Below are 27,539 nucleotides of genomic sequence, written 5' to 3' on the forward strand. Positions count from 1 at the left end.
TGGAACTTTTGGACCACTGCTTATGTGTACTGTACAAACTTCTCCATAATAATCATATAATGAACAAGTTTACTACTGTATTGGAACTTTTGGACCACTGCTTATGTGTACTGTACAAACTTCTCTATAATAATCATATAATGAACAAGTTTACTACTGTATTGGAACTTTTGGACCACTGCTTATGTGTACTGTACAAACTTCTCTAATACTGCTCTTTATCGCGTTGTTTTTGCATACCTCATTCAGCGGTCTTGCGGAGGAGTGCAACAACAACTTCTGTGAGGTTAACAAACTTGTGAAGGAGGGAGGTGCAAGTTTGGTAAGTGACAGAATGACATGCTGGGGTACATCAGGTGTTTATATACACAAAGAATTAAGTTAAGCACCCCCCCGTTTTTTTACAACCTCGCACATTACAAGTTTGTTGTCGTCAAAACAGTGTAATATACCCATGATATTGCTATATTTTCTGGAGAAGTGATATTATGGTCACATAAAAACATAACAATCATGCCGTTTTCAATATTTTATTCTGAATAATTTAAGGTGAAATTTTTTGGGAATTTTAGGCATATTTTCACCTCAATTTAAGTATGGAGCTATAGGTCCATCACGGACAGTGTGGATGACGTTTATGTTTTCTAACGTACAGTCATTGTTCTGAGAAGACCTCGAGCGATCTTTGCGTCAATAACGTGTGTAGGACCCACGTGATCGGATGGAGCAAGGTGCTGTGACAACCATCCCCTGGCCTGCGTACAGTCCTGACCTGAACCCCCTCGAGCACGTTTGGGACATGTTGGGACGACAAATTGCGAAGATGGTCCCTCCAATAGCCAATCTGGATGAATTGGAACGTGCATTACATCGGGAATGGAACAACCTGCCACAGCAACGCATACGACGGCTTACAGGGTCTATGAGACGTAGGGTTGAGTCAGTGATCCGATCACGTGGGTCCTACACACGTTATTGACGCAAAGATCGCTAGAGGTCTTCTCAGAACAATGACTGTACGTTAGAAAACATAAACGTCATCCACACTGTCCGTGATGGACCTATAGCTCCATACTTAAATTGAGGTGCAAATATGCCTAAAATTCCCAAAAAATTTCACCTTAAATTATTCAGAATAAAATATTGAAAACGGCATGATTGTTATGTTTTTATGTGACCATAATATCACTTCTCCAGAAAATATAGCAATATCATGGGTATATTACACTGTTTTGACGACAACAAACTTGTAATGTACGAGGTTGTAAAAAAACGGGGGGGTGCTTAACTTAATTCTTTGTGTATACATGAAATGTATGGAGAAGAAAAGGTCACAGGTAGCTATGAGGGTTACACATGAGATATAGGTGAGCACCCACAATCCAGAGAGTTAGTTCCACAGGTCGGAGTGGAGGTGACCTGAGAAGTTGAAACTTTGAGGTTAACGAGAATGGGATGTCGAGATGCATTGCCTCTTGTTACCTCTGCCACCGAAGGTGAATGGAGGCTATGTTTTCACCCCTGTTTGTCTGTCTGTGAACAGGATATCTCAAAAGGTTGTGGACAGATTTGAACGAAACTTGGTGGATGAGGTGGTTCGGTGCTTAAACAAGCTTAAACTAGAAACAAGCCAATTAAATTTTGCTTCAGGTCCGAATCCAGATCCGGCCTATCAGTGGGATGTAAAACATACTGTTCAACCTGGTGGAGGTATGTGCTCTACCGAGTGCCGTTTCCAGTTAGTAGGAGTGATGTGATCAAGTCTAGTGATGGGGGGGGGGGGGCTCAGAAGGAAGATAAAATAACCCCCCGACTGGGCTGACGGTCATATCTTGAGGTTGTAGATCAGACCTGATCCTCTGCCGATTCCTGGGTAGACCCATACCTGGGTCCTGGGTTTCTTGGGTTCCTGGGTCCTGGGGTCCTGGGTAGACCTGGGTGGGTCCTGTGTAGACCTCTGCTGATTTGGGGGAACCCTGCCTGGGAGGCCCCTGATCCGAAATGGAAAAATGTAAGAACGAGTGATCCTGTTGACCATCGAGTCGAAGGGCTGTATGGAGTTTCAGAGCATTCGGTTGGTAAATAAGGGACGAGTAGGGATCCAGAATTTGGGGGTTAAGTCCCCCTCTGGGAGACACCATAATCCGAAATCGACAAATCTCAGCCCAGGCGATTGTGCGGGATACTTTCTTGTATTCATGTATCAAGTTGCAGAACAATCAGCGGGGGGATAATGGAGGAGTAGAAAAAAAATACCAAAAAGTTAACGAACGGACATGATTTAATTTATAAGTTAATTTCTTCGAGAATCGAGATGACCTAATAAGGAGACTGGCAGCCATTTTACAACCTGAATAATACTAGGATGGATTAGGGAATATATATTTTATTTTGTAAACACGAGGGAAGTCGTTTGGGGGGGTCGAGGGAAAATAAGAAAAATGAGAATATTTTGGGAGATGGTAAAGAGAATAGCAGGAGGAAGGATTAAAGGGATGGGGGGGGGGGAAGGGCAAACACTCTACCTGGTTTCTGGATATTGAAACAACCAACACTTTGGATTCATCACAAAACCCATGATTAGGATTAGCTGCGAGGAACATCTAACTTTGTCTAAAGTTTGGAAAATTCAAAGCACATTTCAAAGATGGCCTCCAAAGCCATCCTCCATTGTACAAAGTCCTTCCTTGACTCACCTGAACTCTTATCCACCTACAAGGCTTTCCTCCGTAGCTTGATGGAGTACTGCTCTCCCTTCTGGGCTGGTGCTCCTGCCGCTCATCTTGCTCAGCTTAACACCGTGGATACCCAGGCCTTCAACATCATTGGAATCTCCTGCGATGAAGGTGAGTCCACAGTCGTATCACTTCGCCATCACAGACAGGTCGGTGGTCTCTCAGTATTCTTCCTTTGCGGTCTTGTACCCTCTGCTCTTGTTTATACAGGTCGCATGCCGTCCACCATCAACTCCCTACTGGTGAAGCTACCTAAATCCATTACCACTGCCCACTTCCACTCATTTGTTCCACTTTTGTCCAGTCTGTGGAACCAACTTCCACATTCTCTTCAATCTTTTATTCCCCTCCAGTTCTTCAAGACAGCTGATCACCAAATTCTCCGGTCATCCCCCATTAAAAACCATGATCTTTTCTACTTTGTTAAACACCACCCTGGCCATCGCCCTAAGCCCTCCTCCTTGCAAATTCCCATTTTTGACATTCCTGAGAGTTTGCTTCTGTATCCATCTTATCCACCCCTGTATACTTCCCTTCCCCTCATCCCTTCCTACATCTCTTTTTGTCCCTTTAACTCTAGTTTGTCCATCGGCCTTGCTGTTGGTGTCCTCCACCCAACCTCCTCTCCCCCTCTCCGTTGTTACCTTCTCCGTCAAAGATGGATGGAGGTTATGTTTTCACCCCTGTCTGTTTGTCTGTCTGTCTGACTGTGAACCGGATAACTCAAAAAAGTTGTGGACGGATTTGTTCGAAACTCGGTGGACCAGTTGGGTGCCTGACAAGGACGATTCGATTCGATTTTGGTTCAGATCGGAATCCAGGTCCAGCCTATCAGTGCGATACAAAACGTAAACTCTTCAACCTTGCGGAGGTATGCTGGTCTACCGAATGACCTTCTAGTTAGTGGATGTTAAAGACCCCTTCGTGAAGAGGAGGTGAGTTATCGATAGGACTCCTGAACAAAACACAAATTCCTTTTACCTTCAGTCAAATGTCAGGCCTGGTCAGCCGGTTCGTGAAAGCCTTGGGTCAAAAACGTTCCCGGCCGACCCTACAAGTAGGCTAGAAGAAGTGGAGCGGCTACAATAGTCGTAATATTCATCGAATTTGATACATTCTTCACCTAAGTAGTCGGTACACATTTAATGTGACGTTACCCTGATCATATCTCATCCATTACCAAGTAACATTAATTTGTATCGTACTGAAGTGACATGTTTATTGACCCGTCATGACTCACACCTGGCATTATTTACCTGACTCCATGATCAAAGGCATGCCAATGTGTGCCGGTACTCTGATTTTACCTGGTTGTTTCGCAATGAGTTATCACAAACGGAATTAATCATGAACCAGCTTTATACATTTCAAACAGGTGTTAATTGTTCAGCGGGCACGAATAAACAATGGAAAATATAATTTTCCTTTCATTTCCAAACCGAGCGAAAATAAAGATAGATAAAATCGATTTATTGATTGATTAATAATTATTTATCTTCTTCTTTAACGGGTACAGTGGGGAGGAGAGGGTAAGCTTGACTGATGCCTTTCACGAACCGGCTGGCCAGGCCTGACGTTCGACTCAGGTTAGGGCATTGGTTAAGTAATTTGTTCAGGGTACTCTACACGGACAACGTTGGGTCTTTAATATCCTGGGTCGGGATTCGAACCCAGGCTGGACAGCATAGAGCAAGTGTGCGCATCTCTAGGGCTCTCGGCCATCCTGCCCTTTGATATAATGATTGTATATTGTAGCGATAATGGGAATGCGCACTACATAATTGGTGGCGTCGTTGCTTTATACATCCCAAAACACCTGTGAATGTCGGGTCCACACCCTTCGTTGTATCCGGACGTCATCCAATCAGACGTAGGTGGAGATCGATATTTTTGAAAATTCAGGCAGGGAGGGAAGTGGGAGGAGATGTTAGACAAGTGCAGGAAAGGAAAGGGAGGCAGGAAACTGGCTTGACTGTGAGAGAGCGCCGGTGCTGGGATGTCCTTGTGCCGCCGGGGTTGCACTGAGACGTGGCGCAGGGGGCGGCGCTTCGGTGTGGCGTGGCGCAGGGGGCGGGGCTTCGCTGGGGGATTCCCCTGGCTACATGAGCAGGAACGACACAATCCGCTACTCCCTCCTTCGTCTACGTTGGTTCCTTATATTGCTCTTTAACCATGCTTTCCCTCGGCAGCAAATGTTATTGTAATCTTTTTGTACCTTTTTAGTTCACCTGTCCCTCCCTCTCTCCCCCCTTTTGAAATCTGCTGAACTGGTTAGATCAATGGAAATTAACATACTTTTAATTTGGTGTTCATTGTGTTCAGTCACAGAGTTTATTATTTCCACAGGTAAACAAGGAGTGCTTTCAAAAGAATACCTTTGCATTTTCAACACTATTAAATGTAATTATGGTTCCAGATGGAGGTATTTTAGTCTTGGTGTCGTGGTGTCTCGCTTTTTGAAAAATAATCTTTCCATTTAAATTTTTCTTTCATTTTTTTTTTTTTTTTGGGGTATACAGAGTCGAGGCTCGTGAAAGAGCTAACATTTATCAAACAAACAAATCAAACAAACAAGCAAACAAAGTATATAAAAAGGGGAGCGGTCGACAAGATGGGGAGAGAAGGAGAGGTAGCACACAAACACAACATTTGAGAGCAGGGACATCGGGAGATGTGTGGGAGGGAGAGGGACTGGGGGGAGGCAGGATAGGTATAAAACGCAAGGACACCAAGGACTTCCAGGAAAGAAGTCGGCACCTCAAAAAAGTGGGATTGGGGTGAAATTAGCGGGGGTAGAAAAGATCAAGGTTTTGGATTGGGGAAGATAAGAGATGGTGGTGAACAGCCGTTTTAAAGACCTGGAGGGAGGAGTGGGATTGAAGAGAGTTTGTTCCAGTGGCGGGAGAAAAGAGGAATGAAGGAGTGAAGGTGAGCAGAGAGTCTTGCTTTTGGCAGTTTAACCATAAGAAGGTTGCAGGCAGGTCTTGTGCGACCTGTAGGAATATTTGGGGGACAGAGCCCAGAGAGAGCTGGGGGAGCAAGGCCAGAGAGGAGTCGGTAGAAGACGGAAAGACCACCAACCTGCCTGCGGTGAGTAAGTGAAAGGCCCTCGGAGATAGCGTCATCGCGGGAGATTCCAATGATTCTGAACGCTTTGGTTTCAACAGCGTGAAGACGAGCTAGGTGTGAGGCAGGAGCACCAGCCCAGAGGGGAGAGCAGTACTCCATTGAGCTGCGGATGAAAGCCTTGTATGTGGTGAGGAGCTCAGGTGTGCCAAGGAAGGACTTCGCACGACGGAGGATGCCCAGTCGGCGACTGGCTTTGGAGGCCAGCTTGGAAATGTGGTTTTCCCAGGAAAGATCATGGCAGATAGTGAGACCCAAAAGCTTGAGTGACAGAACTTCTTGGAGAGGATTATTCAGAAAGTGGATGGGAGGGTTGTCCAGTCGGTCTTTTCGGAGAGACATCGTAAGAGTGTGAGATTTGTCAGGATTGAAAGACATGTTCCACTTGTTTGCCCAGTCTGTGATTTTGTCCAGGTCTGCAGAGAGTGAGGAGGCTGCAGACTGCCGATCTGAGGGATGAAGAATGGAGCGGCAGAGAGTGGAGTCATCAGCAAAGAGATAGAGAGGATTTTCAAGAGAGTCAGAGAGATCATTGATGAAGACCAGAAAAAGCACAGGGCCCAGAACACTGCCTTGGGGAACTCCAGCCTGAACAGGAAGGGGAGATGAGAGAAACCCATTCAGGGCCACACGTTGACTACGACTAGAGAGGAAGTCTGTCAGCCATGCGTGGAGATTTCCATGGATACCAAAGGAGGAGAGTTTGGTGAGCAGAGCGGGGTGCCAGACCGTATCGAAGGCACATGATATGTCGAGGGAGACAGCTCTGATTTCCTGTTTGGCATTGAGGACCTCCATCCATTGTTGAGACAGCAGAAGCAGCATGTCCAGAGTAGAGTGACCTGGTCTGAAACCAAATTGATGATCAGAGATCAAGCCATTCAGAGATCAAACATTTACAATGTTTTTTCCAGTTTTCAATTATTTAACTTTCCATTACTTGTTTTTTTTTCAAATATAATTAGCAAAATATTTTTTTGGTTTCTAGTTATTAAAATTTTCAAATATTTAATATATTTTTAAACAATTTTTAATTATTTCAAATAGTTTTCAATTTTGAATTATTTTTTTTCCATTATTGAAATTTTTTTTATTTAGTCTTGGTGTCTGTGGTGTCCTGCTTTTTTTTGGGGGGGGGGGGGGGAGGGGGGAAATATTTGTTTTCATTATGAGGCAGAATTTCAAGTGCTACGAATTGGCTAACATTATGAATCTATAATCTATATCATAAAACAGGAGTGTCTGTCCATCCGCCCATCCCCAAACTACTCCCTCAGTTTTGGGGCTAGCCCCACAAAACCTCCTGTGGAACGTTCTGGGGTCCTAGTGGATGTTGTAAGGTAGGTAGGAGGTTTCATAAATTCCTCAATTAAATTCTGATTTTGAAATTGACTCAATACGGACCTGCCCAAATTTGGAAGTAGACAGATGACAACAATGGGCTGTTTTGATAATATCCAAATACAATCGTGATTTAACACAGTATTTTGTTATAGTATTAATGTACGATTGGAATGATGCTGTTTGTAAGGAAAACAGATATTGAGTTTAAATATGAATGAGGAAATGATGTGTGGGTTTCTACTTTCTAACCGTGACATTCGCGGATTCGCCATATGCAGATTCGCCATTGACTAGCAAAAGAACCATTCAGACTGGGTACTTTTTTTTTCGCCAAGTCCTTCACGAACCTGGTGTCAATGCCTGATGTTCGATTAAAGGTGGCACAAGAATGTGGAATTTATTGGTTCATCATTTCCCATTCCCCGTTTTTTGCCCAAGTCCTTCACGAACCGGCTGTCCACGTCTGACGTTCGGCTGAAGGTGGCACAGGAATGTGTAATTTATTGGTTCTATGATTTAGCATTCACCGTTTCTGCATTGTTTGTTTGCTTTTGGCTTCCCACCCGTGCATAGTACGGGTACCTCGCTCGTTGGCTATAAGGGATCTCAAATCACAGCCCACTCACTAGTTATATTTATGTACTTTAACTTTGCGTTGTAAATTCTTTTTACAGTGACTATTTTCACAATCCTCTTATTTGACGAGGTGCTCCACATTTGATATGGCTTAGCAACAAATACTCGCACACATATTTTTGCAAGTTTTTACAAAACATAAGAAGTTAACAAAAAAATATTTAAAACTAGAGAGTTCATAGAACATGATACCCCACGCAGCGTTCAGGTATATACAGGAGGGCCTTGCTGTTCGCTGGGGTTACGTTCTTGAAAATCACCGTGAACTGCAAATCCGCGATGCACAAACTTATGGGGGTAATGGGGAAATAGAGTTAGGGACTTCAACTTTTAAAATTTGTCCAAACTATACCTTTAGTCAACATGTTTGTGCATTGCGTTGTATGATTTTCATTAATAAAAGAGTTATTAATAGCCCAAAATAAAGTATTATTGGGCTTGGGCTGGCAGGATGGCCTAGAGGTACACACACTCCCATCTAAAGTCTAAGCTGTCTATCCTGGGTTCGATTCCCGGCCCAGCTATAAACGGTCAGCCTAGTGTTTCACATGCAGGGTGATTCATCAACGTGTGCTGTCTGCCAGCATTCGTTGGTGGACGTTAAATATCCCACAGCATCCTTCGCGAAGAATAGATGAGATATCGCCGGCACCAGGGCCAATTTCCAATTTCCTGGCATAACTAGTCGAACGTCAGGCCTGGCCATCCGGTTTATGAAGACTCAAGCCAACATTCCTACAGCTGACCCCACAAGGAAAGGTGGGGAAATAATTGTGTTAAAAGAAGAAGAAGATTATTCTTTTCCTATTTTATTATTTAATGTGCAGCTTGTGTCTGCTGGTTGCATTGTTGCTGGGAGCATGGCTGTGATGAAGTTCTTCCTGTTTCCATTAAGCTAGGGAAGATGACAGTCTGAGTTAACCCACCTGCTGTTATTTAACAGCAGGACAGGGGCTCAAACTATCGACCCTAAGATCTTAAGCTAGGCCCCTTAACAGTTAAGTGAACACCAGGCTCATTTTCCTGTGTTAAGAACATAAAACAAAGTTTGTTTTCTTGAGTTATTAACATCTTGAAAAATGGCAAAGATAAAGACGAGTTGTGGAGGTGATGGTGATGATTATGTTGGTGGGTTTGAGTGGGCTAATTGTGGTGACGGCCCATATTGATTTGGTGAATAAATGTGGGAAATAGTTCGCCAACCTGTGGTTATTTGAGCGCATTGATCGCAATCCGCAGACATTGACTCAATAAATTCATGTGATAGAGAGCGAATCCGCGAAGGGGAAACCCACGAACGAGAAGGCCCTCCTGCACTTCAATTTCAATAAAATGGTGGTTTTAGAGATCGTTAAAAAAAAAAAATCTGGAACTTTAGCGCTCCTGAAGCACCAACCACTCTTATACACTGTGTAATAAGATGAAGTCGAGTTGCAATTTAGGAGATGGGGGCTTTATTGATCACCAATTAATGCAGCATCAATCATCATCATGCATTGCTATATGGCGGCTTCTTCTTCACCCTGATAAACATGCTACACCCTCTCATGCCATATAATCGACATTTAGCATGGTTCTTGGAATTATTATGAAGGATATTTGTGTTCTACAGTGTTAAAGTATATAATTACATTTAAATAAAGGTTGAAAGAGGTTTAAAGGTGTATAAATAAATTAATTCTGGGTTTTACCGCCGTTTCCTCCACTGTCTATTACATCACCCAAAATAACACTTACAATAGTTATTCGTGCCTGTTACTTATGTCCTTTATAACGTTTCAAAAACACTAGGTTTCCTGTTTGGAATGTTTTTCGATTTTTTTTTGACTGCCAGGTGGGCAGAGTAAAATATTATCTCACTACTCTGCGCATTCACGATTGGGATGAATTTTGAGACATAATACGGTACAACGGCAGACTTGTCTTCCGATTCATGTTCCGAACGTTCCGTTCAAAATATAATATTTGATTCAAATAAGTTGTTCCTCAATCAGAAACTGATCAAACAGACAGACGGACGGACATAGACCAATTGTTTAACCCCGCTTTTAGCTTTTCGTGTGTGCGGTAACGAAAAAAACATGGCAGCCGTTTCACAGTTGAGCGCTGACTATAAACATTATTCTTTCATGTGGCCTTCAAGTATCCTGGGATGGAGAGGTAGCACATGTGTGTTTGACATTGTCTAGTCTGCATTTCATTCTCTGTCCTGACTATAAACTGTTGGATTGGTGCTTTGCCAGTCAGGTGTTACATCAACGAGTGCATGGATGGGACATGAGGCTATATATATGTATATATATATATATGGGAGCGTACGCTGGATCAGCCCGTCGCTGCGTCCTTGGACGACTCAGCACCATCCTGACACACACCACTGTGTGCGCTGCGGAATGAGGTGTTTTTACCGCAGCCAGAATGCAAATCCTGCCACCAACCTCCTTGAGAGAGGACCCAGTACCCTGGTACTCATTTCACCAACCTTGGAAGGATGACAGGCTGAGCCAACCCCACCTGGTATTAATTCAACAGCTGAGCGGGATTCAAACTCAGGACCTTAGGATCCCAAGCCCACAACCCCAACCATTAGGCCAACATCAGGTGATACATGAGGCTAGGGGTCCGATTTTCAGCATCGGTAGCTGGTGGGCGTTAAAGATCCCACAGTGCCTTTCGCAAACAGTAGTCCATTGTCACCCGCACCCTCACCAAATTATAAATTCCTTCCATAACTTACACGCGGGTATACCGTGTCTGCGGTATTGCGACACTCCCAGAAATTATGCAACCGGCAACCAGGTGTTGCACACAAATTAATGAATTTGTCCTTAATTTCTCCACTGACTGTGAAGAGAAAAATATGTTATACTGTACATGTATATATATATATATACAGATATGTATGTATATATAGAAAAAAATACTGGTTCCCCTATGTCATAGATTGGTTGTCTGAAGTCAAATCCATTGTTGTCTAATATCTCTCTGTATATAACAACTCTTCCATGAGCCTTAGAATGTGTAAACAATATATATATATATATATATTTTTTATTCCACACTTACAGGTAACCTGATGGTTAACATTACATTATGCGTTTTTGTGATCTCTCAAGCTATTTTGGTGTTGCACCTTGTTTTTGGTTTCCGCACTAATTTCAGTAGCAGGTAAAACTTTTCAAAATCCCTTTACAAGACTCTTTTTAAATCCTACCGTTTTAAAACTGACATGCGTGTGTGACTATAGATAACAGCGAATATTGTTTGTCCACTGTAAAGTCTTTTATGTAAGTCTATATAGTCTATTGTTTGTGTTTAGTTTTCTTTGTGTTTTTCAATTAGTTTGTTTACAGTTCTTATTAGGGGACGCACACAAAATACGTGACGCTTTGGTCGGTGAGTGGGCATGTTTCCGGGAACGTCACAGGGTAGGGAGGGGTGGGGGAAGGAGTGTATCAGAGCCGCAGTCACGTGACAGCAACTTCATGGGCGCAGCAATCTTAGATTTGCCTTAACAATGACAGGACATGGCAATTTAGACACGACCTTGATTTCCGTTGAATTCATCCAAAAATGGCACACTAGACAGGTTACCATTTCCTATGAGGGAGCTTCTGAAAAGGAGAAAGTGCAGGAGGTTCAACTAGAAGTTTGTGAAATGTGGAGGCAGCTGAAGGGCAAGACTATCTCATTGATTGAGCTTTCGGATGCCACAGATATTAATAGTCAGGTTCACTATGTTTTTTCGTTCAAAATCATGGTAGATTAGCAAACCTATACATTTTTGGAAACGTTATTACATGGAAAATCTGAAAATCAATGTTTACATTTGCCAATTCCGACAAATTCGATTCGACCAATTCGACCAATCGACCAATTCGACCAATTCCATTCGACCAATTCGACCATTCGACCAATTCGACCATTCGACCATTTGACCAATCGCTTCGATCGACCATTCGACCATTCGACCAATTCGATTTGCCAATCTATTTGACCGACCTTTGCTTGTGTGGAACGGACTGTGAAAACGATGCGGACTATATTGTCGGATACGACACACAGGACAGTGATGACGAACTCTAAATGGCATATTCTGTAATCGTGTATGTTTGATGCCATTGACTGCCTGTGTATATTTTGTCATTGACTGCCTGTGTAGATGTGAAGTTATACTGACTGCATGTGTATATATGATTTTGCTGACTGCCTGTGTATGTTTGGTGATATGAATTATTGTGACACATTTTGATGTTATTAACTGCCTGTACAAAATGATAACATGTATTTGATTATGCAACTTATCGCGAATATAAAGACAGTATTTTGCAATTCAAAACCTTTGATTCGTGTCTTACCATTCCCCATAGCACTAATTTGATACTTTCATTGGATTCCTTGTCCCTGAAAATATAGGTTTAGTATATTTTAAAAAGTTTTTAGGGTAATTAGAGGCAGAAATAGAACAAAATATGTATTTGACAGTGGCCATTTTGAAAATCCAAAATGGCCGCCATACAGGTATCTCTCCAAATGTAAACATTGATTTTTAGTTTCCTTATGCTTTAACCTTTCCAAAAATGTATAGGTTTGCTAATCTACCATGATTTTGAACGAAATATAATTTATTGACATAGTGAACCTGACTATTAAAAAAAAAAAAAAAAACATCTTGCAGAATGGAAGCTGATCGAATTTAAAAAGGGCGACATTGCTCACATTAACCGAGTCACGTCTGCTCTCGGGTGGGGACAGACAAAGCGTCTCCGAGCATCACAGGGGGTGGGAAGGTGTCAATAAACTGCCAAAAGAGACCTAAGGACTCTCGCTCGACATATTTACACTTGCTAATTGGGAGAGACCTTGGGACTCGCGGCTTGGGAATTTGTCTCAATTTGTTTTCTCAAATTAAAGCTGCTTAATTAATTTACTGCTCGTTAAGAAACGGAATCCTCTTCTTCATGGTTGTTCAATTATGTTCTGTTCAGAGCAGTGTGGCGGTGCTGCCCGAGCAGTCACTCTGGTTTGCCATTGTGGATGTGATGGCAGGATTTTTTTTGTTTTTTTTGTATACAAGATCGAGGCTCGTGAAAGAGCTAACATTAATCACAAAAAAACAAACTGACACATAAAACATACAATAAAGGGAGTGGGAGACGAGATGGGGGGAGAGAGGAAAGCATACAAGTACAACAGGAGAGAACAGGTACATCGAGAGATCTGTGGGAGGGAGAGGGCTTTGGGGGAGGAGGCATGAGAAGGGGGGGGGGGGGGGTGGTTCGAGGTATAAAACACATGGACACTGCTAGGACTTCCAGGAAATAAATCGGTATTTCAAAAAAAGTGGATCTGGGGGTGAATTAACGGGGGTAGAAAAGATCAAGGTTTTGGATGGGGGAAGATGAGAGATGGCGGTGAACAGCTGTTTTGAAGACCTGGAGGGAGGAGTGGGATTGAAGAGAGTGAGGGCGTTTGTTCCAGAAATGATGTGTGTGTTTGATCAAAGTAACCTAATAAGAATTGAGTATTTGACCAAGGTAACCGCACAGAATAGTCTACTCTTTTTGAAAGACCCCATGGTACCTAGAATGTCACAAGTCAATGCCAGCAGGTAGACCACTGAGCGTTAGGTCTGTCCAAAAGACGTCAGTAACACTCTGACGTAAGCACCAGGTAAGCAGTGCAGCCTGTGGCCGCTGGTTGCATCACTTTCTGGGGGCACGGCTGTGCCGCTGATGCAGTACCCCCATTACCAATCAGCTGGTACTCATTTTACCGACCTCGGAAAGATGAGAGGCTGAGTCAACCCACCTGGTGTTAATTCAACGGCATGACGGAGGCTCAAACTCAGGACCCTAAGATCTCAAGACAGCTAACAGGTACATATAGGTATAAGCAAGATAATGCCGTTCACAAATAATTAGGGCACTTGCGTCAAATAATGCACGATATCATGCCTGAGAAACAACATGAGACAGGTTACCATTCCTCAGGTAACCTGTAAGTTAGGGCAGGAATTTTAAAAAACTTTACCCATGACGGCCTACTCTTGAGAAAGACATAGTGGGAACGTTAACGTCCACAATGAATGCTATCACTCAGGACACCCTACTTAATATTTCTCCGAAGGACAGCGCAATCATGAATGCAACACCGTACATGTAAATCACCAGCACGGAAGCTTATAGTCTGGTCCGAAATGAGCCATCCCCACGAGCAATCAGTCATTCATTTATAGATCCACACAATTCGCATAAAGCTCGTAAATTCACAAACTCGTAAATTTACTGTATCAGTAAATTCGTAATTAAATTTACTCGTATCAGTAAATTTACTATTAGTAAATTCGTCAGTAATTAAATAATTATTATTAGTAATTAAATATCAGTAAATTCGTGTATCAGTAAATTTACTCATAAAGTTCGTAAATTCACAAATTTCCACACAAATTTCCACACAGATCCACACAATTCGCATAAAGCTCGTAAATTCACAAACTCGTAAATTTACTGTATCAGTAAATTCGTAATTAACTTTACTCGCATCCGTAAATTTACTATCAGTAAATTCGTCAGTAATTAAATAATTACTACTAGTAATTAAATATCAGTAAATTCGTGTATCAGTAAATTTACTCAAAGTTCGTAAATTCACAAATTTACTGTATCATCTGATTACTACTTTGATCACCTACATTTTCATACATTACAGTAATATAAAGGTGCTTTCATCGTGTTACGTACGTTTCCATGGTTTGCCTGGGCAGTTTATAGTCTGGTCCGAAATGAGCCAACCCCACGAGCAATCAGTCATTCATTTATAGATCCACACAATTCGCATAAAGCTCGTAAATTCACAAGCCCGTAAATTTATTGTATCAGTAAATGCGTAATTAAATTTACTCGTATCAGTAAATTTACTATCAGTAAACTCGTCAGTAATTAAATAATTACTACCGGTAATTAAATATTAGTAAATTCGTGTATCAGTAAATTTACTCATAAAGTTCGTAAATTCACAAATTTACTGTATCATCTGATTACTACTATATGATCACCTATATTTTCAAACATTGCAGTAAAGGTGCTTTCATCGTGTTACGTTTCCATGGTTTGCCTGGGCAGTTTATACAGGAAGGCTTATCTGAGCTCCAAGTCTATTATTGTGTGCAAGAATGTGCCTTTGTAGCTGGAACTTCGAGTTCCTTGGCTCTTGGCACATACGTGCTCCGTGGAGTGCCCCGCGGATAACTTGACTTTGAGCAGATTCTGGTTTGTGATGTTACAGAACGAATGGCAGCATGGAAAGTTTCCAGGATGTATCAAATATTTGCACTGTAAGTTTGGCATCTGCACTTTTCGCTGTAATTGATTGCGATGTATTGTGAGCTGCAAGCATGGCAAGTAGCATGCTGAAGAGGAGAGACGGAGAGAGACTGGGAAAAGGAGGTGATGAAGAAGAGAGAAGAGGATTACAACAGAGGGGAGATTAATTAGGGGGTCTGTTCAATGTAGTGCCACTCAAGGCACAACTTGATTGATATTGAGATAATGAAGTTTAAAAGTTTGCATAACTCTTTCATTCCCATTCATACTGCAAGATGCATTATTATTTCACCAAATAATGTGCTTATTCATTCTCCAAAAGAATGACACATCTTGCACCATTTATGTGAATTAAGGACTTTTTCACAAGATCTATCTATTGTCCCGACCCCTCATTTGTCTGTGAGACCTTAATGTGAGTCTAAACACCAACTTTATGGTATTCACTTTATATTCTTCCTTTTTAAGGGGTCATTTACATATTACATATGCACATATGCAAAAGTGTGGGGTTTTTTTTTTACATGTGCCTCCAGCATCCCTCATTTTCCTCTCATATATACTCTTTGTCCCCCCTCTTCCCCTCTTCCCCTCTTTCACATATAAGATATGTTTATGTCTCCTTACTGTCTGTTCTTTATACCTAGATGCCGATCAAGACTTCTGGAGTTTTTCAATCATTTTGGTGACATCGAAATTAAACTTTTAGTTCAGTGCAGCATGTGTACTGTGTAGGTTCCCGCAAACTTGAACGTATTTCTTTCTACCAAACTTCCAAACAGGAGCATCAACTGAAGTATAATCGTGACTGAAGATGATCTGAATCAAAGGCAATAGTGCTGATACTGAGTTGGCGATGATTCATCAAGTTAAACCATAGCATATGTATGATGTTTCAGTTTCTTAAGTACAGCAACTCTTGAAAATCAGCACAAGAATGTATTCAAATTTGAAGGTATTTTTTCAGGAGTGAGAGTACGGATTACAAGCAGGTATGAAGATAGGATCAGCCGACACAACAAGAGTGGAGGAAGAATTGTGGCAGTTAGAAAGTAGTCGTGTTAGTATATATATATATGATAAGTTGTATAAAAATATATATATTGTTGCGGTTCTCTACGCCGCCCTTCTTCCCCTTACCTAGGGGGGATTAATCCCCTTGGCTTTACTGGGCTTGGCGGAACCGAGACTTGCAACGTCCCTTCCGGACAAACGCGGAGTAGGGTTTCGGGACCACTTCTCGCTCGTACCTAATTTCCTGCGCTGCCCTGGGAGTGAGGAAACAAACCTCGCACGAACCACGTGTGATGTGAGTACGCCGAGCGGATTGCGTACGTACACGTGGTCCGCGCAGTTACCTAGAGGTTGGAACCTGATTAGAGCGGTTGTGCTCGTGCCACGTTTAGTCAAATGAGGAAACCACAGGAACGATCGAATCAGGAAGAAAGGAAGAACAAAGGTTTTAATTATTCCCACACGTATATACAATGTTCAGGGACGCAGAGACACAGAGCAACCTTAGACAACCTTAACTTATCCCTTGGACAACGGGCCCGTCTCACACTCACACAGGGAATTGCAGATGGGTAGATGTTCCCCAACGCGTCGATGTGGTCGTCCATAGACGGTCCCCGTCCGGCTCTCCACGGCCCCGGCACGTCCCGTGAAGATGGTGGCAGGCGAAGGCAGGGACTCGTAGCGCATCTCCCGAACAAGGCAGATGATGGGGTGGAACGGCAAAGGGCGGGACTTTCAGCGCGGCTGGCGATTACTCAGCCATTCTCACTCGCGCGTCTCAAATGCACTGTATATCGGCTAATGCGTGTCTGGCTGCGCCCGCGTATCTGTACAGTTCTCACGCGTTGCCAACTCCTCCTTCTCGATCCTCCGAGCTGGTTAGTGCGCGCGAGTTCTCGTGCAAGTTCTTTATAACGATCCTCTTCCGTACTAATCCTCATGCAAGTCCTTTTCGCGCCAGTCCTCTGCTTCAAGTCCTGTGTTCATCTGCGAGAGACCTGTGTAATCCTTTTATCAACCCTTTTCAACACGAGTCCTGTCGAGGGCTTTGCGCAGCGGGTCTTATAGCTACGCCCCCTGAAACTTCTGAAACACTCTCGATCCCTCTCACCACACCCTGTGACGCCACGCTGCCGCCACCACCTCTGAGCTCTGATTGGTGGCTCGTGCTTACCGTCAGCGCTTCTGCCGCTCCGCCTCGGTCCTCCTGACCTTCCTAGCCTGCCTCGTTTTAACTCGCCCAAAATGAACTAACGTTAACGCAAAAGGGATTGAGGCTACGGACATAGGATGATCGGTGGCAGTAGGGCCTATTTTCCTGGCTCCTACTTCAACGCAGAACTAACAATGGAAAGGAACTAAGCTCACAAATACTAAGACATAACAACTATACTATCGCGAGGCTACATGTTGCTTGTGTGACTAACTATGAGGGGCAAATTTTAACCTTTATAAGACTCGCTGTACAAACTCAAAACCGCAACAATATACAGACTTGGCATTTAATATGGAATATATATGTTTTCTTGACATGGGTTTACTTTCTTAACTCAGTATATCAATCTGGTGAGTTTCTTTTACACTTTGGTGATTCATTTGTTAAAAGAACCATGTCACTGATTGTCTGTCGCAGCAAGAAGTCAACAACAGGATTATATCACAGGTGGCATGGCAAAATGTACGGACAGGTGCATTTGATGATTGGCTTCACAGTCGAGTATACAAGGGTTGTTGCGTTCTGTATTAGTGGAAAACAACTGCTGCACGTCTCCAAAAGTTATTGCCGCTTCCTCTGGAGATGGTCCGTCAACTCGACAATGTTTGTCATGGAGTGGTGGCTTTACGAAATTACGGCATGAAACAGCGTGATATTGCTCAGCAGTATGGCATCACTCAAGGTCAGGTGTCAAAGATCCTGAAACGAAATGCTCAGAGGGGTGTTCCTACTCCAATACCGAGGCCAGGACGTCCCCGCAGAACCACAAGGAGGGATGGTCGCCAGCTGCACCGGTTAGTCCGCAATGGCCGTACCAAGTCAGCTAATCGGCTTAGGGCTGAGTGGCAGCAACTGACAAATGTGCCTGTATCCAGAAGGCTAGTCAACCAACGACTGGTTCAAGCAGGCTATCGTGCCAGGCATCCCCTGAGAAAGCCACGCCTGACCAGACAACACCGCCAGCGCCGATTGCAGTGGGCCAGAGAGCACCGTCAATGGCAGCCAGGACACTGGAATCACGTGATCTTCAGTGACGAGTCTAGATTTCTGGTCTATCGTCAAGATGGCCGCGTCCGAGTGTGCAGACAAGTGCATGAAGCCTACAACAAAGATTGTATAGTGCCAAGAGTCCAAGCTGGAGGTGGTGGGGTGACCGTTTGGGCTGCTTTTCATGCAGGGGGCAAAACTGACCTGGTTGTTCTGAATGGAAACCTGAACCAGTTCAAGTACAGGGCCATTCTGGAAGAAACATTGCTTCCATTTGCTCGTGCAGCCTTTCGAGGAAACTTTGTCTTCCAAGATAACAATGCACGGCCTCATCGTGCTCGCATGATCCAACACTTTCTTGCTGACCGTGGTGTAGAGCATATGGAGTGGCCTGCCTTGTCCCCTGATATGAATCCGATAGAGAACTTGTGGGCAGAATTAACGCGTCAAATCGACCACTTGGACCAGCAGCCGACCTCTGTGCGTGAATTGCAGCAGGCTATTGTCACTGCATGGCAAGCGATTCCTGTCCAAACCTTGGCAAATCTCGTGAACAGCATGCCTCAACGTGTACGTGCTCCCCTGAATGCTCGTGGGGGTTACACTAAGTACTGAACTGTAATTTTACTGTCCGTAATCCCAGTCGTGATTTAACTTTTGGTGTTGTTAAATTTTTTTTTGGCTAATGTGCAAAATAAAGAGATACTTCTGGAAAACGTACAGAAGTTTAACACAGAACTGTCCATGAATTGAGTTCGATATCAGTTTACATCACTTTCAAGGATCAATTTATTTGTTTCGAAATGTCAAATGTGTTTTTTGTTTCTTTTAAAGGTCACGTTAACAAAATCTAGAATAATTTCAACATAATTCCAATGAACTTTTGGTTCTAAGACATCTTGAAAAGTAAGTTCACCCCCACAAAAAAAATAATTCCATATTATATGCCAAGTCTGTATATGTACTATATATATATATATATATATATATATATATATATATATATATATATATATATATATATATACATATATATATATATATATATATATATATAGATATATATATATATATATATGTATATATGTATATATATATGTATAATTGTATATGTATATGTATATATATATATATATGTATATATGTGAGTATATATATATATATATATATATATATATATATATATATGTATATATATATAAATATATATATATGTATATATATAAATATATATATATATATATAAATATATATATATAAATAAATAAATAAATATATATATATATATAAATATATATATAATATATATATATATAAATATATTAAAATATATATATATATATATAAATATATACCATATATATATAAATATATACCATATATATATAAATATATACCATATATATAAATATATACCATATATATATTTATATATATATATATACACTAGCTCGGCTTGGCTTGCTGCGCTCGCCTCACCACGCGTCGTTACTGAGGAACGGGCTCATTTTAGCTGAGGATAATTACTGTATCTGAGTTGCTGTGTTGTCATGATTTACATCAATCATAATACAAACAATTATTTTACACAAATTTATTTGTAGTATTTGTGATATCACATTTTTATAAGCAATTTAAGTTGAAGATTTAGGTTGAAAAAAAAATTCAAAAAAGAACCCCTCAGCACATGCATAGGGGAGGGGTAGGTGCAGACTGGAAGTTTGGGACGATTACACCTCACCACCACATAATTTAAAACACCTTACCACCACGTAATTCAAAACACCTCACCACCACATAATTTAAAACACACCACCACGTAATTCAAAACACCTCACCTCCACATAATTTAAAACACCTCACCACCACATAATTAAAAACACCTCACCACCACATAATTTAAAACACCTCACTACCACATAATTTAAAACACCTCACCACCACATAATTTAAAAACACCTCACCCCACATAATTTAAAACACCTCACCACCACATCATTTAAACACCTCACCCCCACATAATTTAAAACACCTCACCACCACATAATTTAAAACACCTCACCACCACATAATTTAAAACACCTCACCCCCACATAATTAAAAACACCTCACCACCACATAATTTAAAACACCTCACCACCACATCATTTAAACACCTCACCACCACATAATTTAAAACACCTCACCCCCACATAATTTAAAACACCTCACCACCACATCATTTAAAACACCTCACCCCCACATAATTTAAAACACCTCACCCCCACATAATTTAAAACACCTCACCACCACATAATTTAAAACACCTCACCCCCACATCATTTAAACACCTCACCACCACATAATTTAAAACATCTCACCCCCACATCATTTAAACACCTCACCACCACATAATTTAAAACACCTCACCCCCACATAATTTAAAACACCTCACCACCACATAATTTAAAACACCTCACCCCCACATAATTTAAAACACCTCACCACCACATAATTTAAAACACCTCACCACCACATAATTTAAAAACACCTCACCCCAACATAATTTAAAACACCTCACCACCACATCATTTAAACACCTCACCCCCACATAATTTAAAACACCTCACCACCACATAATTTAAAACACCTCACCACCACATAATTTAAAACACCTCACCACCACATAATTTAAAACACCTCACCCCCACATAATTTAAAAACACCTCACCACCACATAATTTAAAACACCTCACCACCACATCATTTAAACACCTCACCACCACATAATTTAAAACACCTCACCACCACATAATTTAAACACCTCACCCCCACATAATTTAAAACACCTCACCACCACATAATTTAAAACACCTCACCACCACATAGTTTAAAAACACCTCACCACCACATAATTAAAAACACCTCACCACCACATAATTTAAAACACCTCACCACCACATAATTTAAAACACCTCACCACCACATAATTCAAAATACCTCACCACCACGTGATTTAAAAACACCTCACCACCACATAATTTAAAACACCTCACCACCACATAATTTAAAACACCTCACCACCACATAATTCAAAATACCTCACCACCACGTGATTCAAAACCACCACCACGTAATTAAAAACACGACAACATATGTATGGGAGGTTAGCAATCAATGGTGAGCATCTATAACACCAGATAACTGTAGTACCACCATGAAATGTCACTTTCTTATTCTGTAGATGTGGAAACTCATTTCAAAATCGTATCTGAAACCTGAAAGCTCATCGAGTCTCCTCAATCATTTTTGATTTGCACATCTACTACAAGCCAATCAGGAATTTATACACAATGGGAACTTGGTGTGTGTTGTAGTGAGTAGGATAATCATGTCATGCCTTCAAAAGCTCTTTCTGGAGTGAGAAAGCTCGAATATTGCAACTGGTGCCCGAGGACAAAGGTTTCTTGCAGACGTCACTGTCAGGGAATGGTAAACAGCGAGATGCCGTGGGGTTCTGCGCAGGCTCCAGCGATGTTGCGTGGGGCACCTGGGCGTGCAGGCCTCGACATGCAAGATGCGCAGCTTAAGTGGCCTGATTATGAGCTGTCTGCTACACAGGTCAGGGCTTGATTCCTCAATAGGAAGGGTTTATTATATGGTTAGCCATTCCTTTTCATCAGTGATTTATCCTTGAATCAAACGAGCAGCCTGACAATGTTTTGAGGTGTTTTTATTTTTCAACCATCGCCCTCATCGCTCTGTTTTTTTTAAGATTCGGAGATCTAGACATCCCTTGACAATGTCAATGATTACAAATGGTCCACCTGTCTGAGAATGTGAACATGTTTGTTTTATGGAATTTGTGGGGGTGTTTTATGGAAGTGAGAAACTTGTCGATTCTATTGGTTACTTCTGAATTCTTTAATGTCTGTGGGTTTAAGAGCTCTGCTTTTTCATGCTGCTCTTTGTTTGTTTGCGCCTTGTTTGCCTGTATCCCTCAACGCTGTTTTGGGTCTGTCTCTCAGCTGCATTCTCTTATCCAGCTCTTCCATTGACAAAGTGCAAGCTCATTTTGATGCATACTCAGCTACCATAGTCAATCAACAGAGCTGTGGACCATGCCAAGTTTAGGAAGTGTGTCCAGCCTACCATCCAAAAGCAGAGCAACAATCGGTCCCGGAGGAGAGATGTACGCAGATTTAGGATGTATATGCAGACTGACCTCGTTACCAACTAATACTTGGTGTTCCAGTGGGTCTCCCATGCCTTTTCTGGTCTAATTTCACACTTCGAGCCCACCAAAGGCTCGGTGAGGTTTCCAATGTAATGCAACTGATGGAGGAGCTTTACAAACCTCATAAGGCTATTTAAAGCAGAAGAACATAAAAGACAGCAGATTTATAGGGTGGTGTCAGCAGAAAGAGAAAAAAAGAGAGAGAGAGACAGAGAGAGACAGAGAGAGAGAGAGAGTTATTGACACACACTCTTGTTATGATCCGATTTACGCCATATAGGAGACTGCTAACACTAAATATTGTCAACATTATATCCTTCTTGAGTATAGCTCTAAATTACAGTATTAACATTATTATCTTACTATAATTCATCAAATGTCCATCTGTCCGTTCAAAGGTACCGCAAAAACGGCTCAACCGATCGCAACGATATTTGGGGGGGGAGGGGGGGTATTCCTGGGACCCCTGGGAGTGAAATAGGCTACATTGTTTTTCCAATTTTTCGAAGTTTCCCAAGTTTTCCAATTTTCCAGTTTTTCCAAACACGATGGAATAATATTTACCGATATGAACAGTGATGTGGCTTTTGTTGAAATTCTACAAATACTGTTTATTCTACGTACCAGGAGAGAGTAGATCGACTCCTGACGAACTCTGCCTATATAAACGTGCAGCTCCAAAGTAACATGGCAGCGTGTGCAAAGTGACTGAGAAACAGGTGTAGCGGCTGCTTCCGTGTTACAGATTCGGCACGTACTCCTCACACATAAACGTGCACTGAGAAAGACGTGTAGCGGCCGCTTCCGTTTTGCAGAATTAAATCTTTTTTCAAAATGGGCGCCATGTACTGTTTAGATTTTGATGATTTGCTGAATCGTTTAAAATAAAAGAAGCCTTCAATTTCTGATATTTTGCCTTTTCATTTGGGCTCCCCAATTGAAGCCCCGCCCATAGGGCAGGTACCATTGGTCATAACAACAATATGTCAACATTATAGTTCTACAAACCATGCCAAACAATTCAATAAAATTATTCAAATAAACTCCCCTTTTACTAACATGTATGTTGACTGTTGTTTCTTATATTCATCACAATCTGTTTGCACCGAATGCCTTTCTTTTTATTTGACTTTAATTTCACAATCACAAACTACATAACCTTTTCTATTTTACCCGTGTTTTGTGCAATATTCATTGATTTTGTAATTCATGTAATGAATTATATTCATTGGATATAAGCATCTGCGTTTACTAACAGAAGAGGAAATGCGCAAAAAGGATCAACTCCCAACTTATTTTCATCTCTTATTCCAGCATTTGATCTCATTACAATGTGCAGGACAAATACCTTCCATGATTAATAACAAACAAACAAAAAACTTTTGCCACGATCGTTCAACACAAAACCTACGATGCTCCTAGGAAATTGCATGTGATAAGTTGTACGATATCCCTGGGTGAGACCAGCGCACCACTTAAAAAAAAAACTTTGTAATAATAATAACATCTAAAGCGAAGTCGATGGCGCACTATCGCAAGTCCCCACGCTTCCCACCTAAAGCAGGGTTGAAAGATGACAAAACGTTTCACCAGGAATGAATGACCCAATATCAAATTTTGATTAAAAAAAAATCTTCTGTTTTGATCCCTGTGAACCCAACTCTCCACTATCCTCTGGGGCATGGACCTCTGGGTAAAATCCATAAAATCGTTACATATTTCGTGCATCCCCCAATGATGATCGCCTATATGAAGTTTCATTTAAAAAATACTTTAAAATATCCCCATAATTGCGTTTTTGGGGTATTTGACCTTTTACCCTGCCCAGGGCCCCAGGAGGTGGAGCCAAAAATGATAATGCTCTCACACCATCGTGCCATGTGGTGATCATAACTACCATGTTTGCGTCACGGAAGGACGGACAGACAGACAGACAGATCTCTATAGCTGCCTGGAATTGGCCTGTCTGCTTACCTTCCCGATATATATTACCTTTGCTTTACCTATTGCTGCCTGGCATTGGTCTGTCTGCTTACCTCCCATACATACTGCATTACCTTTGCTTTACCCATAACTGCCTGGCATTGTCCTGTCTGCTTACCTCCCATACATATTATCTTCGCTTTAGCTATTGCTACCTGGCATTGTCCTGTCTACTTACCTCCCATACATATTATCTTCGCTTTACCTATATCTACCTGGCATTGTCCTGTCTGCTTACCTCCCATACATATTATCTTCGCTTTACCTATTGCTACCTGGCATTGTCCTGTCTGCTTACCTCCCATACATATTACCTTCGCTTTACCTATATCTGTCTGGCATTGTTCTGTCTGCTTTGTCCTGTCAGAAACCAGATAGGAATTGAAATGGTTTATAGTTTATATTATTATATGCATTTCATTCACTACTCTGCCTTGGAGGAAACAGGTATGAATAGGATATGGCAGGCTGTGATAACTTAGGAGTCCAATATGACTTCGAAGTTTAAACTTATAACTTGAATCATTCACAAGGCCTTCATTCTCAGGTTGATGGAGTACTGCTCTCTCCTTTTGGCTGGTGCTCTCGCCTCACACCTTTACCTTCTTAATACAAGGTCGTCAAAAGGTTGAAAGCAAGGTTGTCAAAATCATTGGGATCTCCTGCGACTAAGCTGTGTCTAGGCCTGTTACTTTCGCATCGCAAGGAGCTTGGTGGTCTTTGTATCTTACCGCCTCTTTTCTGGTCTTGCACCCTCTGCCATCTCTTGGCTCTGTCCCTCCCAGGTTTCCGCAGAGTGCACACGGTGTGCCAGTAACCCTCTTCTTGTTAAACTCCCAAATCCAGGCTCACTGCTCACCTCTACTCATTTGTTCCTCTTTTCTCTCACCTGTGGAACCAACTTCCCCAGTCTGTGTTCCATTCTCCCCTCCACTGCTTCAAAACAGCTGTTCCCCACTACCTTCCGGCATCCCCTCTCTTCTACCCCAAATGACCCATTTTCCAAGCACATCCTTTTTCCAAGTTATTGTGATCCCTCTTCTCCTCATCTCCCTCACCTATTTTCCTTTGTTAGTTGTCGGTTGGTTTTGTTCCTTTTTAAACTCCCCGCTTTCTCATTCCTCTTCTTACTCTGTTTCAGCTCATGTACAGCTTGTTTACCCCACGTGTTCTTCTCTTCCTCCCCTTGATCTCACTCTTCGACTCAGCTGTTGGCATTGTCCCCCGACCCCCGATCGACTTTGTTCCCTTCCATGCTGCTCTAGCTCTTCCAGTGGCCTCGGCCATGTACACAAGGAAATCCTTTTGAATCTTTATTGAAGCACGCTCACATACACTGTAAGTTGGCCTAATTTATTCCTGTTTAACCCAGTTACATACATTTCTTTTTATTGTTTACAGCGATGGTGAAGCTCGTGCGCACATCACATTCAGGCCAAAGACATCAGCGTATTCCTCCGTGAATCACAAGGACATTTGCAGACAATGGACGAACACATACGGTATGCGATTTGAACCTGGGTTCTGTACATCATGAGCCGGAGGAGTGCAGATGGGAACGCCAACAGGCCAACATTTTGTTCTTGCGCTAAAACGTTCTTGTCGGGTTGATCCTTCTCATCAATCCCAATAACCAGTTCCCAGAAATCACATGGCCGAGACTTTTAACAGGAAGTGCGAGACACATAATGTCATTTTTTGTTTGGTTGCTTGTTTAAATGTCCACTGCGTTGTCAATGTCCAAGTGATAGATGAGCATTAGATGTCGTTGAAAGATAAACTGACTCCCAATTGGCGGATCACATGTAATGGACATCATATTATGGATACATTTATTAATCTTCATGTGGATTACAATGACAATGATCATTGTTCGCCTGTCTTCTCCCCCACTGAAAGCAAACGTCGGTACTTAATCGTAGGAAAGTATGGCGGCCTAAAGCGTGGCGACATGTTCCAGCAGGTATCACAACTGCTTATGGGCATGGCTGGGAAGAGAGCAGGGTCTTGGCTGTCGAGTATAAACCACGCGGGCTATCTCTCACCGTTTGCCAAGCCAAATATGAGGCTGTAATGCCCTGGCTCCGATTCAGACTCCGAGGCAAGGCAATGGAGTTTCATGCAGGGTGAAGATGAAGGCTACAGTGGAGAACTACCCTCCCTACCTCCCTTCCCTTACACACTCCACCGCACCCCCCACTCCATCTCACTTCCTCAGCTCCAAACTTTCTTTTCTTTGCTTTGATTCCGCTTTGTAAAGATCTTTTGTATCAGATTTTGCATCTGGCCGTTCTTTTTTCTCTCTACCTCGCTCTCCTCTCTACCTCTCTCTCTCTCTCTACCTCTATCTCTCTCTATCTCTCTCTCCTGTCTCTCTCTCTCCTCTCTCTATCTCCTCTCCCTCTCTCGCTCTCTCTCTCTGTCTCTCTCTCTCTCTGTCTCTCTCTGTCTCTCTCTCTCTCTCTCTCTCTCTCTCTCTCTCTCTGTTTCTCTGTCTCTCTCTGTGTCTCTCTCTCTGTCTCTCTCTCTCTCTCTCTCTCTCTCTCTCTCTCTCTCTCTCTCTCTCTCTCTCTCTCTCTCTCTATGTCTCTGTCTCTCTCTCTCTGTCTCTGTCTCTCTCTCTCTCTCTGTCTCTCTGTCTCTGTCTGTCTCTCTCTCTCTCTCTCTCTCTCTCTCTCTCTCTCTCTCTCTCTCTCTCTCTCTCTATCTCTATGTCTCTGTCTCTGTCTCTCTCTCTCTCATGAAGATGCTTGTGTTTACTCGGCCCAGCAGTCGAGCAGAATGTTCTGGGCTTGAAAGGAATGCGAGATTAAATGGTCAGCATCACTGGAGGAAATCGGTCTTCATTCGAAGCTGAACTTGGCGGTACTGAACATTCTACCCCCCAAATGGCCGCTCGTCGGGTTCTTCTCGTGCGTACAAATTGAGGCACAAAGTGACGTGCAAGGTGACTA

At 42.2% G+C, this 27,539-nt stretch overlaps 1 long non-coding RNA gene across 1 annotated transcript; it reads left to right on the top strand.

The window, feature by feature from the left end:
* The first annotated feature begins 243 nt into the window (after positions 1-243).
* LOC137428186 (uncharacterized) lies at positions 244-27,026 on the top strand. The gene is made up of 3 exons (XR_010984652.2): positions 244-322; positions 25,987-26,087; positions 26,549-27,026. It is a non-coding gene; the product is annotated as an uncharacterized LOC137428186 (long non-coding RNA).
* Positions 27,027-27,539: the final 513 nt, after the last annotated feature.

The sequence above is a fragment of the Myxine glutinosa genome, chromosome 1, assembly GCF_964187855.1.
Source record: "Myxine glutinosa chromosome 1, kmMyxGlut1.1, whole genome shotgun sequence".
Classification (NCBI taxonomy): Eukaryota; Metazoa; Chordata; class Myxini; order Myxiniformes; family Myxinidae; genus Myxine; species Myxine glutinosa.